Source organism: Falco cherrug, chromosome 8, assembly GCF_023634085.1.
Source record: "Falco cherrug isolate bFalChe1 chromosome 8, bFalChe1.pri, whole genome shotgun sequence".
NCBI classification, from domain to species: Eukaryota; Metazoa; Chordata; class Aves; order Falconiformes; family Falconidae; genus Falco; species Falco cherrug.
In genome coordinates this window covers 8,283,942-8,298,281 of record NC_073704.1, presented here as the reverse complement: position 1 = coordinate 8,298,281, position 14,340 = coordinate 8,283,942, and the positions used below count along the sequence as shown (strand labels likewise).

The 14,340-nt window shown below is 47.6% G+C and overlaps 1 protein-coding gene across 2 annotated transcripts in view; it reads right to left on the bottom strand.

Moving 5' to 3' along the window:
- The window catches only part of ACKR3 (atypical chemokine receptor 3), a 34,885-nt gene extending 29,589 nt beyond the window's left edge, over positions 1-5,296 (bottom strand). Inside the window, exon 1 of one of the 2 annotated variants that reach the window (XM_055719095.1) lies at positions 5,273-5,296. The gene's annotated coding sequence lies outside the window, so the exon portion shown is untranslated. Of the gene's footprint in view, positions 1-3,997; positions 4,045-5,272 lie in introns of those variants that run through there. The other variant, XM_055719097.1, reaches the window with a different exon arrangement.
- Positions 5,297-14,340: the final 9,044 nt, after the last annotated feature.

Below are 14,340 nucleotides of genomic sequence, written 5' to 3'. Positions count from 1 at the left end.
TACAAACCACCCGGCAGATGAACCTGGCCCAGCCATGGCTCAGATCTTCCGTCATAATGAAAGCTTGTCCATGGTTTGAACCCAGCAACAATTAACCTTGACAGGGGGAGATAAGATTCAGGTTTCAAAGAACAGAGCATTTACTGGGGTTTTGTGTGCTTTCATGAGGCTTTGATTATTATTTTAATCCAGTTGTTTGTGGTTTGTTTCCTTTTTTTTTTTTTTTTTCCCTCCTCCTTAATGGTAACATTGAAAAGATAAAAGTCTACGTGCTCGTGGCAGGAGCCAAAGGATGGCTGAAGTCCAACCTACCTCCACCCCACCCCACTCATCTGATATGCTTCCAGAGCAGGGGGAACCAGACAAATAGATGCTGTGGATAGCTTAGGACTCACTCGCCTCAGACTTTCTGGAAAAGGGAGAAGAACTCATTAGGCTAAAATGAAAGCCAAAAGTAGTTATGAGAGTGCTCTTTTAGGGAACTAAAATAAGAAGCCAACAGAACTTTACATTCTTCCCAGCAGGAAGCCTACAGTCATCCATGACACTGCTGATAGCCCTCCATGCCTGGCAAGGTTCCCACTCAACCATCTGGAGCTCATCCATCAAGGTGCAACTTTGAGGAAGGAGACTGAGCGCCTGGCAAAGGTGTTCAGAGAGCAGCTGGGAAGAGGGTTTTGGCTCCCGAGCTTCAGTGCAGTTTCACTCGACAGCAACTGAGGGTACATCTCTTCTGCAGATGGTGCAGCTGCAGATGGTGCAGGCAGTCCTAAGCTGACTTTGAGATAACTAGCAGTCACTGCTGACAGCGGCGGCAGAGTTCAGAACGTGCGCCGAAACCCTCCCGAGAGGCTAAGCAAGTAGTTGGGCCATTTGCCCAGGTGGCTGCTGCACTTTTATCGGTACCAAAGCTAGTTAAAGCCAGTTCACCTCATGTCTCCACGAACCACAAAGCCACCGCAGCTCCTGCATCATAGAGGAATACCTGCATCACTTCTGTTCTCACCAGCTGACGTTTTGATCTTGCTGATGTCTTCAGCAGAGCTCCATCCGTCTGAGGGCCAGGAGTTTGCTCTGCACCTCCGGCTCTCCTTTGAAGGTAGCAGTGATATTCACCCTCCTCGAGGGCTGTTAATGAGAGCGTGTTCTCTAGTTAGGTGGAAGTACGGCTCTGAAGCCTCTACTAGAGCTTTTCCAGACAATGCAGCCACAGGAGGTCTTTAAATAAGAGGAAAGAATCAAAGATAGGGAGTGACCTGGTCAAATCAGCTAGGGAAGAAGATGTAGGGGGAGGTGGGAGAGAGCAAGCGCACTGGAAGCGTTGCAGTTTTCTTCCCATGTCCATTGGGCAGCAAATAGCAGTGGCATAAAAGTTCACAAGTGCTGTCAATATTGGCAAATATCACACAGAAGGGCTTGCCATCCACACTTCCAGAAAATATCCACCAGCATAAGAGAAAAGCAAACTACAATGTAATATAATGGATATCTATATGCTATTTATAGCCTCTCCCACGCATACACACACTTGTGTCCCCACAGTATTTTCTTGGCTGCACTTGCAACCCCTGGTTTTGCATTCACACAGCATGTACTGAAACCAGCCATTAAGTTAAACACACAGAATTTCCTTCTCTTGTCCTAAAGTTAACTTGGAGGACACCTTGTTGAAGGTGAGAGGAGTAGGTGGGGGAAGGAGAGGAATGAGAAAGGAACAAAATTTTTGCAATGAAGCTACCACTAGAGCATGTAAGAGCCACTCGCTGCAGTAATGAAAAGACAGCCTAGGTTGAGCTGTTCCTCCCCAACACACACCTCCATGCTAAGATGAAGCTGCCACATCCTCTCTTGCAGTCCCATACCTCCCCTCCACAGAAACCCCCAAAGATGCAACTCATCCACCTTCAGGTAAAGCTCAGCCCTCTCTTACCCACAGCAGCTCCTCAAGACCCTTCCCTCCACTTTTAAATATTTTGTTCTTTGTTGGGATGCTGTAGGCACACTCAGTTCTCTCTTTAAAACTCCTGCAGCTCTCCAGCCTCATGCTAGGAGTGACCACTTACCTTCTGACAACCACGTTTGGCCAAAACCTGAGAAGCTCTTTTTCCGAGGGCTGTATAGAGATCAGGACTGCAACACGGCTTTTAAAGCATACTGCTTTCCCTGAGACCACTAGCCAAAGTTAAAGCAGTCTGTTTGCTAAATAGCAATCCTACAAGGATCTGCTACTGTGATCTAAATCACCTGGCAGAGGGCACTGGGGGAATGAGGAGGGCAAGACCCAGGGATGCACTTGGCCAGGCCCTGCAGAAAAGATGCACCTACAGGCAGAACTCAGCCTCCTCCCAGAGCCTGAAACGGCACCAAACCCACAGCTGAATCGTGTCTTATTTCAGATTTTCAGCCACTAGATCAAAGGATGAAGGCACAAGGATACAGTAATAACCTGCAGCCTGACCTGTCCCAGATTTTTTTAACTACCCTGGAAAGCTACTGCAAGGGCTTTAGGAAAAAATACAACACTCCCAATAACATCGAAGAGCCAGGTTTTAATATTGTGTGCATCATGGTCTGGCTCACAGCAGGTCACTAACCTCGGACAAAACCTGGTTAGAGGGGGAAAGTCTTTGTAGTGGCCCAGGAGCCTCTAAAAAGGGAAAGGAAAAAAAAAGGGGGGGGGGCACCACACCTCCAGAAAAACAAGGCACATTAGCAAAGTGACTGCACACGGCTCCCAAAACATAAACAAGCCATGGGCAGACTTGATTTTTAGGAAGAAATGGGTAATGGTTTAGTGCAGACCTAAAGAAATAGCTCCTGGGGCCAAACCACCAAACCAGGACTACTTAACTATGCCAGAGCTTGTGAAACCTCACCGAGCAGCGCTCAGACCTGCTGCTGAGCGCGGGATGATTCAGCCTCTGCCACATCCTCCCCTTTACAGCTTTAAAGAGCCATTCGAGCACAGCTTTTTTCCCGCTGCTTGATGCTTTCAGATCCTTGACCTGGTAACCGTATCACATCTGCTAACTATTATCAGAAGAGGAGAAAGGCTCTCCCCTCCTCACTTCCCCCAAGGTGCGGACCCAGCGCTGCACTGCGCGGTGTTGTGTCTGTAGGGCTGAAAGCCGTCAGGCTGCAATTCAAACAAATCAGATCTAATCACCCTTATCACAAGGGCGATAAAATCAGCAACACTGAGGGGCTACAAAAACGCAAGCCACCAGGGAGGTATTTCACGATAGGTACAGAAAGTCAACACCTCTGAAGAGCTGTTTTCCCATAGCGATCTTGCCCCACAGAGAGCATCAGATCACAGTGGGGCACTGCTGAAAATCAAGCATCTGTGCAGGTTCTCTGCCGTCTTTTGCGGTTCTAAAAAAATGTTATTTCCCATACTCTGCTGCTGGAAGAGGGTACAAGACACAGAGGGCTGTGTTCCAGAATGCCCTGTGGCTCCTACACTTTGGTCAAAGTGGTCACAAACCGACCACAGATAGACTGATACCAAGCCGGCCATGCTTAACAGGTGCAGTGATGTCCAGATTAAAAACCAGAGACAGATGCTGGTGCTGGGGAGGTGACCGCAAGTCTTATTTTGCTTGCACACCTCCCCCAGGACCCTGGCACAGGCGTTCAGCTGGAGGTGAGGGTTTTCTGAGGCTGGGACCCCACTCTAGAGGACAATACAGTCTTGGATGTTCAGAGAAGCACAATAGGGCTGGAAGTGTCAACCCTCTATCTGCATGTAGCAGTATCCCGCAGCTGGTTCTCCTTTGCCTGGCCAGCAAGCCATCGCCAGCCCCAGTCCTGAACCAGCCAGCTCAGCGGCACCGCACCACAACGGGAACAGCCCTTGGCAGGTTGCCTGCCTTGGGCTGCCTGTACTCTCTGAACCGCAGTTGCGATAAGATTTTTCTAGTTAAGGTCAGCTCCAGAGGAACCACCTGGAGCCCTTGGCCAGCTAAAGGAGAACCTCTGCCCTCATATGACTCACCTTCCCATCGCAGGAGAGCCTGAGAAGCATTTAGGAGAAGCGCATTTTGCAGGATGAGGAGCACACAAGCACGCAGACGACCAGGGAACTTCCTGACACACAGCCTATAACTGTCTGTTAGTCACGATGGCTGCTGAGCCCTGACCTCCCTCCAGTAAGCATGACGCAAAACAAAGCTCCACTTACAGATTTCAACACCAGCAGCAAAACGTCACCAAGCAACGGAAAAATAAGGGTTGGAAAAGACCTCGGGAGGTCACCTAGTCCAGCTCTGCACAACATGGAAAAGTCAGCGCTGTATGATCCCCATCAGGCGCACGTCTAACCTATTCTGAAAGGCCTCCAGTAATAAAAGCAGCATATTCTAGGCTTTTGCTATATATATCGTGATTTTGAGCAGTACTTGGAGAATGGAGGGCACAGAGGGGAACAGCTGCATAATAGCTGAACATTTCATTACAGAAATGTTGCAGCACCTGAGGGGAAGCTGCCAAATAGATAAGCAGATCTCAGCCATACCTCAGTGCAAAACGTAAGGACAAGACCACCAGCAAGGAGGCAAGGACATGAGAGCGGAGTGCCCCAGCCTATCTGGCCAGGCCACCTAGCAGGGCTGTGACATCTGGCAGAGCCGGTAGGGACTGACCCTCTTTCACCATGCAACGCGAAGGTACCGACCTCGGCACTGCCTGGATCCTGCAACTGCTACATCCCACAGAAGTTGGCCTGACATCCTTCTCGGGGATTAAAAAACCAGATAAATAAAAAATAAAGCCATGTTCTCCGCTGCACAGGAGAGGGAGTCTCAGCAAGATGAGGGTCTGGGTATGTTTACACAAACATGCAGACTTTTGAAAAGAACAGTGGAAACGCTTTGCACGAAATCCCATTAGCAAATAACGGGATTTCTGGGAGCACCATCTGTGCACCACATTGAACACTCAGCCCAGAGCGTGGAGACTAAAGCACATTGCATATGGAAACCCAGACAAAAGAATACACAATCATACACAAAGGCAGGGAGAGCACGTATAGGATGGGGAAGAAGCCAGAAGAGCCTTTTTCCTGCCCATCCTCACAATAGCCGAAAACCCATTCCCTTCACAACCTCCCCACAATGGTTCCTGAGACATCTCACGTCACTTCTGTGCCCACTGTGAGGCCCCACAATGTTGCTGCAGAAGGGGAAAAAAGTGCTTTTTCATGAGTGAGAATCAGCTGGCAAACCAAAACCGTTCAGTGCGAGGTGATACAGAGGTCTGGTATTGGAAATACCTTTTTTTCCTCAGGTGTTTTCCAAAGAGGTCTCCCAGATTTCTAAGCCAAAAGGTTACCTGGAAAAGGCTCTATCTCATTTGTGAGATTCTTCAGGTCCATCTCAGCAGAAAGGGACCTGGGAAAAGTCCAGGAGTAGCCACCCTGGGGTAACTCTGAAACAAAGCAAGAGAGGATTTGGCTTGAGTGGGTTTTGGAGAGCAAAACAAACCCAACTTTACAAATCAACAGCTTCAATGAGCCACCTCCAGTGGCTCTCAAGCACCCTTTTTCCTTCCCGCTTCCAAATGTCTCCCTCTTTGTCCGCCCTCTCAAGAGTTCTTCAACAGCATCCTCCAAAACAGCTATTACAGCAATCACTGCAATTAATTGATTTGCATATCCCCAAAGCCCCATCATTAGTGCAACACAGCCAAGCGTGTTAGTGTTTAATAATATCAATCAACAATTATTCATAACATCCCGCCCCAGCAGACCTAAATATAGAGACAAGCATTCATGCGAAAACAAAAAGGAAGAAAAAAAACAACCCAGCAGCTAAACAAAAGAATTAATTTAGAGCAGAATCAGGATCATAGAAACCAGGCGGACAAGAGACAAGGTCAGACGTCTCGCTCCCAGCTCATGTGCAGCTCTCCTAACCTGCCTGCTCTCAGTTACTCAGCTACAACTAAATAAAGTGGTTTTCTCCTTGTGGTAAACAGCCAGCATACACAATGAGCATATATGCTCATGGGGTAGAAACAACCAAGAGGCGACTTTCATAGCTTGCTGGCCACTGTTCAGAACAGCACTTCAGCAAAAGCTCGAGAGGGTCTCCATTCAGGACAACACTCAAACACACGCTGAAATTTAAGTACGTGCTTAAATCCTGCTCCTCCTCAGGCCAGGCACTAGTAAAAGGGAAAGACTGCTATCCAGTTTTCCAGACATTTTTAGCAATACAAGCTGCACCCCTTAGGGACTGTATGCTCTTCATTTACCTGCGACTTTGGAGCCAAAGCCTGTTCGCTTAATGCGTGAGGCTTTCAGGACACAAGTGGTCCTTTCGTGCTGGGATGGGAGAGACCCTCACACCAACAGTGGAGCCTGGAGGTACCATCCGCATGGAAACAGCACACAACACCACAAACCAATGGGAAAACTAGCATCAAGGCTGCTCTTTATCAGTGCGTTTAAATGGTTCAAAGCTGAACTAAGGCTCTAACTAAACCCAGGACCTTGCTCAGAAGACAGGTGATTCAGTGAAGGAACCACATCTAACCGAGCTATAGCTCAAAAGAGCCAGAAACCCATGCTACTGAGACAAACCCGCATTTCACACATCAAGAGGGAGGCACAACCACCTCAGCCAGTCTCCCTTCTCTGTGATGCAGCACCCAAGATTTACACATTTGCCATTTGTGGTATTCTCTTCTCTTGTTATGGGGCCTCCTCCCCAGCAGTGCAGGAATGAGATGGTCCACAGCCTGTCCACATGCTACACAAGCCAAGGACCAAGGCACTCTGCTGTGGGAGGGTGAGGACCTGCACAAGGAGCCTTGCAGCAAGGCAATGTGAGCCTAGTATGAGACCACCAGCACAAACGTGACTACACACACACATGAGGACATCAGAGAGCTGATAGATCTTCACCATCCAGTGAGTTTTGCATGGTCCATCACCACCTTCAACAGCAGGAGGTGGCCTTTGCAAGAGCCTAGTGCCAGATTACAGTAACATAATTAACAGATAGGTTAACACGCACACTGACTGAGCTGAGACAATGGCATCTCGCTCTGAAACAGTCACCAAGCAAAATTCAGGCATTCAGCTCCTTTGCTGGTGTAAACTGATGGCACCAAAGGCAACGAATTAGTCTGCACCACTGGAGGAGGTGACTGACCGTGGTGACACAAAGCCACAGCCTTGCTGCAAGTCACAGCTTTTCACTGAGCTGGCAGAGTCCTGCTCTGACAACACATCTTATTTATTAAAGAAATTATGCCAGGAGGGGCTCCATAGGTGCTTCCTGCTCTCACAGATGCAGCCAAACAGCTGGTGGGGCAGCTACGTCTTCAGCCTTCATCACTCACTACGTTCTAACCATCCAGCAGTGCCCCAGTGGCTTCAAAGCCATCTTAATTTTCCTTCATCCTCACCCAATGTCCTGCAGACAGCTCCATCAACACAACCATGGGGTGGCAAACGGTCCAGGTATCGCAGAGGGTGGCAGGAAGGAAGGACCTGGCAGGAAGGAAGGACGTCAAGAGAAACGTCCCTGCAAGCATGGGTGAGGGGAAGGAGCAGCTCTGCATCTCACCCTCTGGCACTGAGACAAGTTCTCCAGTACACGTTTCCCTCTGCTTTGGCTCCATTGATCCTGTAACTGTGCTAAAGCTATATCCCAACACTGTAAATCACACCAGTTTGAGAAGGACACCCTGCTTCCCAGCTCAGCGCCCAGGGCCCATGCTAAAAGCAACCACCAGCTACCATCTGCAGACTAAACAAAGCTATTTTTACACTGCCCGCAGCCTGGACCCCTAACTGGACACTCATCCAGCATGAAATCTCCTATCTGCAATTCTTTCACACCCCTCTCTGCCTCCATCGGTGCTGATGCTGGGGGATTTTTTGTGCCTTGATGATAGGACAGAACAAAATGCAATGTCTCATTACGAGCATTCTAAACAGAAAAATACAGAAGTAAGATTTTAAAGCCCCCTCACATTTTGTTGGTCCTCCGACTTCCCCCACTGCTTGTAACCACACACAACATGCCAGGAGGTGGGCCCAAGAAATGAACTGCCGAAAGCATGAGCAGGAAGCAAGGCAAACTACAATTGCAGTCAACCACTTCAAAAAGGCTTCAGTTTTGCTCAGAATAGCTTGAAAGGAAACTTGCCGCTCACGCATGTTCATCCTTCATCTTTGACCCGTTTTAAAAGAAATACTAGTCTGATTATGTCTTGTTTTTCTTAGGCAAAAAGAGTTTCTAGAAGGCAGGGTCTAAAAGCAAAACATAAATAGAAAATATAAACACTTCCTCAAAAGCATATTGTTTGTTTGTGAAATTATCAGCAGCTTTCACTGTCTCCCAACAGCAACTGATAGATGTCAGGGGAAAAGGAAAGTATTCGTGGCCACAACGCTGTTTTGCAGAATAACGTGGAAGGGAAAATCCAAAACTACTACGAACACAATGCTGAAGACCTAGAGAGAGGTTTAGCCTGGGGCAAACATCTCCTAACTGCTGTAATTACTGTGAAAGGTCATCAAGGACACCTCCCTATGCAAGCTAGAAAAGTTCCTGTAAGCATTTCACGTGGCTAGTTCAGCTTTTTTGGTAAATGTAGCAAAGCTCTGACATTGAGCCATATGAGATGATATCAGCAAACAGGCATCTTTCTCAGAAAGCACATGCATAAGAAAGCTGAGGACATTAACTACTTTCCAATTCCTTGCTATCTTGCTCTTAAACACAGCCATTAAACAGAAAGTTGAAAACACTGGATAAAAAGGAAAGGCTGCACACGCAGGACTTCGCACTGACCAAGACATGTTCTGAAGCGAGTACAAAAGACTTCAGTGTGCAAATATAATCGGATTTAAGAGCCAAATTCCTCCCACCTTCAGCCCTGGAGTGTCCCCGTGCATCCTGTGCTCCAGCAAAGGCTGGCTTCTGCCAGCTCTCCTGCCCACGGTGCCTACTTGGTGGCACCCTCCTGCAGCCAGATAACGGCACACACGCCACGTGCTGCTCACTCTGCAGTCCAGAGACAGCGCATGCTCCTCTCGCAGGCAGACATCGACACACGCCAGCACCCTGCTCTGCAATTTGTGCGTGTGGCTTAATTAAAGGCAGGTGCAGAGGACGGTTTGCATGAATGTTTATCCTTAGGTGCTTCCCTCCCTGGCACCCACTCGTGGGGTGTGCAGGAGGACATGTAGGCAGCTTGGAGCAAGGAGTCCTTCAAACCCTGCCCTCTGCTCTGCACAACATCTGGGGCTGCCAAGGGGCTGTTCACATCTGGGCAAGCAGGCTGAAGCCACGGCATACGCAGGCCACCCGATTTCACCTGTCTCAGACAAAACGATTATATTGGGGCTGGACTGCTTCCTTTATAGTCCCAGATCTCATTTTCAGAGGCGGGGGGGAGAAAGCCTTCGATCTATTAAGTGTCTTTGTAAAGGACTCGCTGTTGGCATCTGACTCTCTCAGCAAGATAAATATACAGTCGTTTAGGTTGGAAGGGACCTTTGGAGGCCACTTGGTCCAACCCCCTGCTCAAAGCAGCAGTAAATAAATCGCAGCACGTCTCCTCTGCTCATGCAGCCAACGGCACAGGTGGGGGACGCATGAGGGGCAGGGAAGTATGCAAGAGACCTCCACACAAAAAAAAATATCTCCTGCTCTGAACAACACCATGGAAAACAATTCTCCTACCTGAGAAGAGGCTGCTAAATCACCCGTTGCCCTGACTGACTACCTCAACAATCGATGTCTTGCTCCAGAGCCTGGGAGGGTCTCCTTTCCCCAAAAAGCAGGGTTTAGACCTCAAGTTCCAACCAAAGAAACACTCAGGTGCATAGAAAGCGCAAAACTGGCCTGTGCTTGCAGAAACAAGTGTACTCAGTGCCTTTGGTCTAAATCTTACTCCTTTCTTCCAAGGGCCGGTGGCATTATTGTACACTTTGTAAAGCAGTTTTGTTCCAGCAAGGGTCTACCTGACTTCATTTACCCCACGTAGCCAACTTGGGAAGAGCTGTAACTGCAGTCTCAAAGGTGCTACACCACCATACACTAGTGTCAGATAAAGGAAATTCTGCAAAACCTGTTTAACTGAGCAAATTCACCTGCTTCCCGCTTTAATCTTGATGCAGGAAGCAGAAAACCCCCGCACGACCCCTCTCCAACTCAGACAAAATCTTTCCCTGTGCTCACTCCCAGCTACAACCCCACAATAATTCTGAGCTACTTCTCCTCTGGCCTTTTTACTTCATTTCACCATACCAAAAGCAGAGGCAGGCCTGGAAATTAAATTGCAGCCACCAGTTTCATTCATAAATTTGGCTGCATGTTTGCAAAGCGATCTGTTGTTATTTCTCACCATTCACCACCTTGAAGCCAGGGAGTATTGTTTTTATTGCTATTGTGAGAACAAGAGCAGGGGAAAAAAATAATCCTAAGCTTCCCTTCCCCTCCCAATCAAATATAATAGAGGAGAAAAAAAAAAACCAAAAAAAACCAGGGCGGATGTCAGATCCTCAAGGATTTTTTTTTTTTTTCTGAGCTATCTACAGGAGCTCAGCCTGGTGCTGCAGGTTTACTGAGTCTGAATTTTATCAATGGGCTGCATTAGGTCCATTTGAAAGGGCAGCAGGTGTTCGAACAATGAACCCAGGCTGCCTCTACATCTGGGCTACAAAAGCCATCTCTGTGTTTACAAGAAACAGGATAATCAAGAAAACATCCTGCCACAGGCACCTAAAAAACTACAGCCTCTTGTTATTCATTTTTCTCTCACACTTCACCGGTCTATTTATAGCACGAGAAGCTGAACCAGGAGGAGAGAAAAAAAAAAAAAGAAGTTTCACACTCACTTCCACGCAGAAGTGACGCACGTGCAATGTGGAAGGCATGGACAACCAGGCGCTTGGCTTGTATTGTTCCTTCAGCTCTAGGTGGGCCACGATTAACCCCTGAGCTCTTGCTGTCACTAAATTAATTAGTTGTGCATAAGTTGTTGCTTCATTGATGCAACCCTGTCAATTAAACCTAACTCATTCTGGGACACTCCAGATGGAAACTGAGTCACCACATACTGGACGTAATGTTCCTAGAGCCTAAACACAAGGATGAGCAATTATGGGGGAGGGATCATGGAAACTGCTCATCTGCCTTAGCCTTCAGCACTTAAGGCTGGATCCTGATGGCCAACAGGATAAGACAGGCTCTTCCAGAGCTCAGAGAGGACACAGAGGGTCCCCTCCCAAGACATCCTCTAGAGGAACCTCTTTCCCTGCACAATGCATCAAAAGCACATCTGCAGAACCAAAAGTTGCCACCAAATTTCAGCTGCTGATGGCTTCTGGCTCCCCACAAAATCACTGTATTCTGGGGTTACTTTCTGCTGATGTTTTGTTCTACTTCCTTTTAACTTTTCAGCACAAATGAAGCAGGATGCATCCAATTTAGTAAGAGACTTTGCTTGTTTGCTTAAACCAAATTAGTTTTCACTGAAGATGCACAAAAACGGAGTGTTTAGAACATTACTCACCATCCTCAAGAACGTCTTGGGAAGCTCCAAGTTATCTCCCCCTTCCAGACTAACGTTTTTCAAGGCTTGGGTCATCCTTATATCCAGGAAAATTAAGTATTCCCTCCCTTCATATCCTCCCTCCCCTGCTTTAATAGTTTTGCTTCTGGAAGCCTTCAAAACATGCCAGCTACAGCCTCCCCCCTGCCCCAGAAACCTGGGGAAGTGAGCGCTGAGCTTCTCAGCCTCTCAAGGAGTTTGACTTTCTTGCTTTTGAGTTGAACGAAAGCAGATTAACTCAACAGGTGCTTCACTGGAGAGTGGGAGGGAAAACAAAACAAAACACAATGAAACAACAGCCTACGTGCACAAATAGCAGATGAATTCCTCCTCTTCTGGGCAAGGGACTGCTAAAACAGATTGCTAACATCCCCTTCTCCGTTAGACCCAAGTCACTCCCCGTTGCTGGCTTTAAAGATATCAAGTCCCAGAGCTCAAACGCTTCCCTTTAATCAGACAGTGGGTCTAGAAGGGGATTTTCCTGATCCATGCTTGACGCCTGAAGGGTTAAACTGTCTCCCCTGCCCCTTACTCATGGTCTTCTCTACCCTGGGCATCCTCTGAAACAGCAGCTTTCCAGCTGTACTGCAAAGGACTTTCCAAAAGCCTCTATGTCTTACACATTGAGTAGGACAGCTGAAGCCAGGACTGCTGCCCCATAAATTGATGACAATGCTTCACAGCTACTTTTTTCCACAAACAGGAAGACCAAACAGTGCACATATAAACTGACCACATCGGAGACCAGTATCTTCATGCCCCTCCTGCTATGGAAAGCAAGCGGCACGTTGCTGTTCCAAGTTCTTACCGTCCCGGGGCCTCCCCACAGGTTGGTCCCACAGACCTCCTGCCTGTTTACCACAGCATGAGACATGGGGGTCCAGGTCAGTTCAAATCCCACTGCAACTGGAAGAAGCAGATAGCAGCTTACGTTGTGCGGTGTTTGCTCGTTTGCTTGAAAACATGAGGATTTTTTAAGCTTTCCGGGATTGATGTGCACCCACAGCCAATATTAACAGTTAAACTTTTTGTCATTTTTCCATCATAATTATGAGAGAAGCATATACAGCATTTCAAATTGCTGACTGGGGAGCCTATAAAGTGACAACATGGCTAGAGGATCTGTATATCCTAAAAGAACTGAAACGGGTGTGTCCAGCAGTGCCGTTTCACACAGGAGACTGCATACATCTTCACATTACACAACCAAAAGAAATGCTACTTCTTTCCAATATTTGTTTTGCAGCACAAAATAGAAGTGACCTTTGCACCCCTAAGTGACTAAAGCTTGACACAGTGTTTCTGTTAATTTATTAAAAACTTGCTAGCTGAAGCCCAGTCTTCAAGCCAACCAGTTTTCTAAAACCTCTGCTAACAAATTACTTGGATAATTGCCAGAATCTGATCCCTTTCTGTTTCTTTCTCACCAAAAAAAATAACATCTGGTCTATGTTAATTATCAATCTGTATTGACTGCTAATTTATGCTGGTAGGCATCTTCAAGAACAGCATCCTAGATAATTAAATAGCTGAATGCCGACGAACAATTGTCAATACAGAATAAAATCAATATACTCCCTGATGTTTTCTAATGATAGAGAGCTGACGCTATTTGAACCAGCTTCTTTTGAAAGCTCTAGATTTATTGAACAACATTATTTCAGGAGAGATGATTTGGGGTTTTACTTTTTAACAAAGAGAAGTGGAGTGTGGCATGGCATTTAATATCTGGCTGAGATTTAAAACGCACGCTCCTTATGAAGTATGACATTTTATACCTGAAACCACAGGAACATTTCCCACATTTAAGTGATAGAGGGAAAATTCTTCAAATTAGATTTGAACTTTATACCTTCTAATTCTGCTCTGCTCCTCCTCCTCCATGTACCACGCTTGGGCTTGATGAACGTGCTGGTGCTATATCAAAGTCTAACAGACCCGACTGCCGACAAATCCCCTTCACTTAGCCTTGAAGTAGGCAGCAAACCTCCCATAGATCCGGTAGTTAACATTAACTGGCAAAATAGCTCAGCGACGGACCACAAGGCTAAACAGACTGGTCAGCACAGCCCAGCTGGTGCAGCCATCCCTCCTGGGGGTCAGCGTGAGCTGGAAGCCAGCACTGGAGCCACAAGGCAAACCTAAGTCCCCGGGCTTGCCACGAAGAGCCACCCAGAGCTCTTTCACATGTTTTAATCCGAGGAAAACCGAACACCCATTGGCAAGGAAGCCCTGTGCAACATCTCCCCAGGCTTGCCCAGCAGAGGTCCTGTGTCTCGCTTTCCTGGACTCATAGGTCTGTGGTGCAACTCAATTGCAACCAGGTCCCTGTTTGGGAACAGTTGTCCAGCTCTAAGTGCTGTCACAGCCACTGTCCCTTGCAGGAAAGCTCCTCCACCGAGCCCTCCAGGATGAGAGGAACACTGGCGCTCTGGGGTATGGCTATGGAACCAGGTGGTTTTTCAGTGTGAGACATCCAGAAAAACCCACTCTCCTGGCCCTTCTTCACAACCCCAGCGTCATCAAGCTCGTTGGCAGAATGCAAACTGGCCCCTTCAACGATCCCTCATGTCAGCAAGAGACACCTCAGAGAGCACATCATGTCCTACACCTCAGGGAGGTGCAGCACAGATATATCACGCCTGTCTCCATGGCCAAGCAAGCAGCAGGATCCTTGACTCCCAAGCGGTTGCCCAAAGTCTCAGTTCACCCACCTCACGTGATGGAGAAAACCCTGACCCACAGCCTTTCCCTTTGCATGCTCCT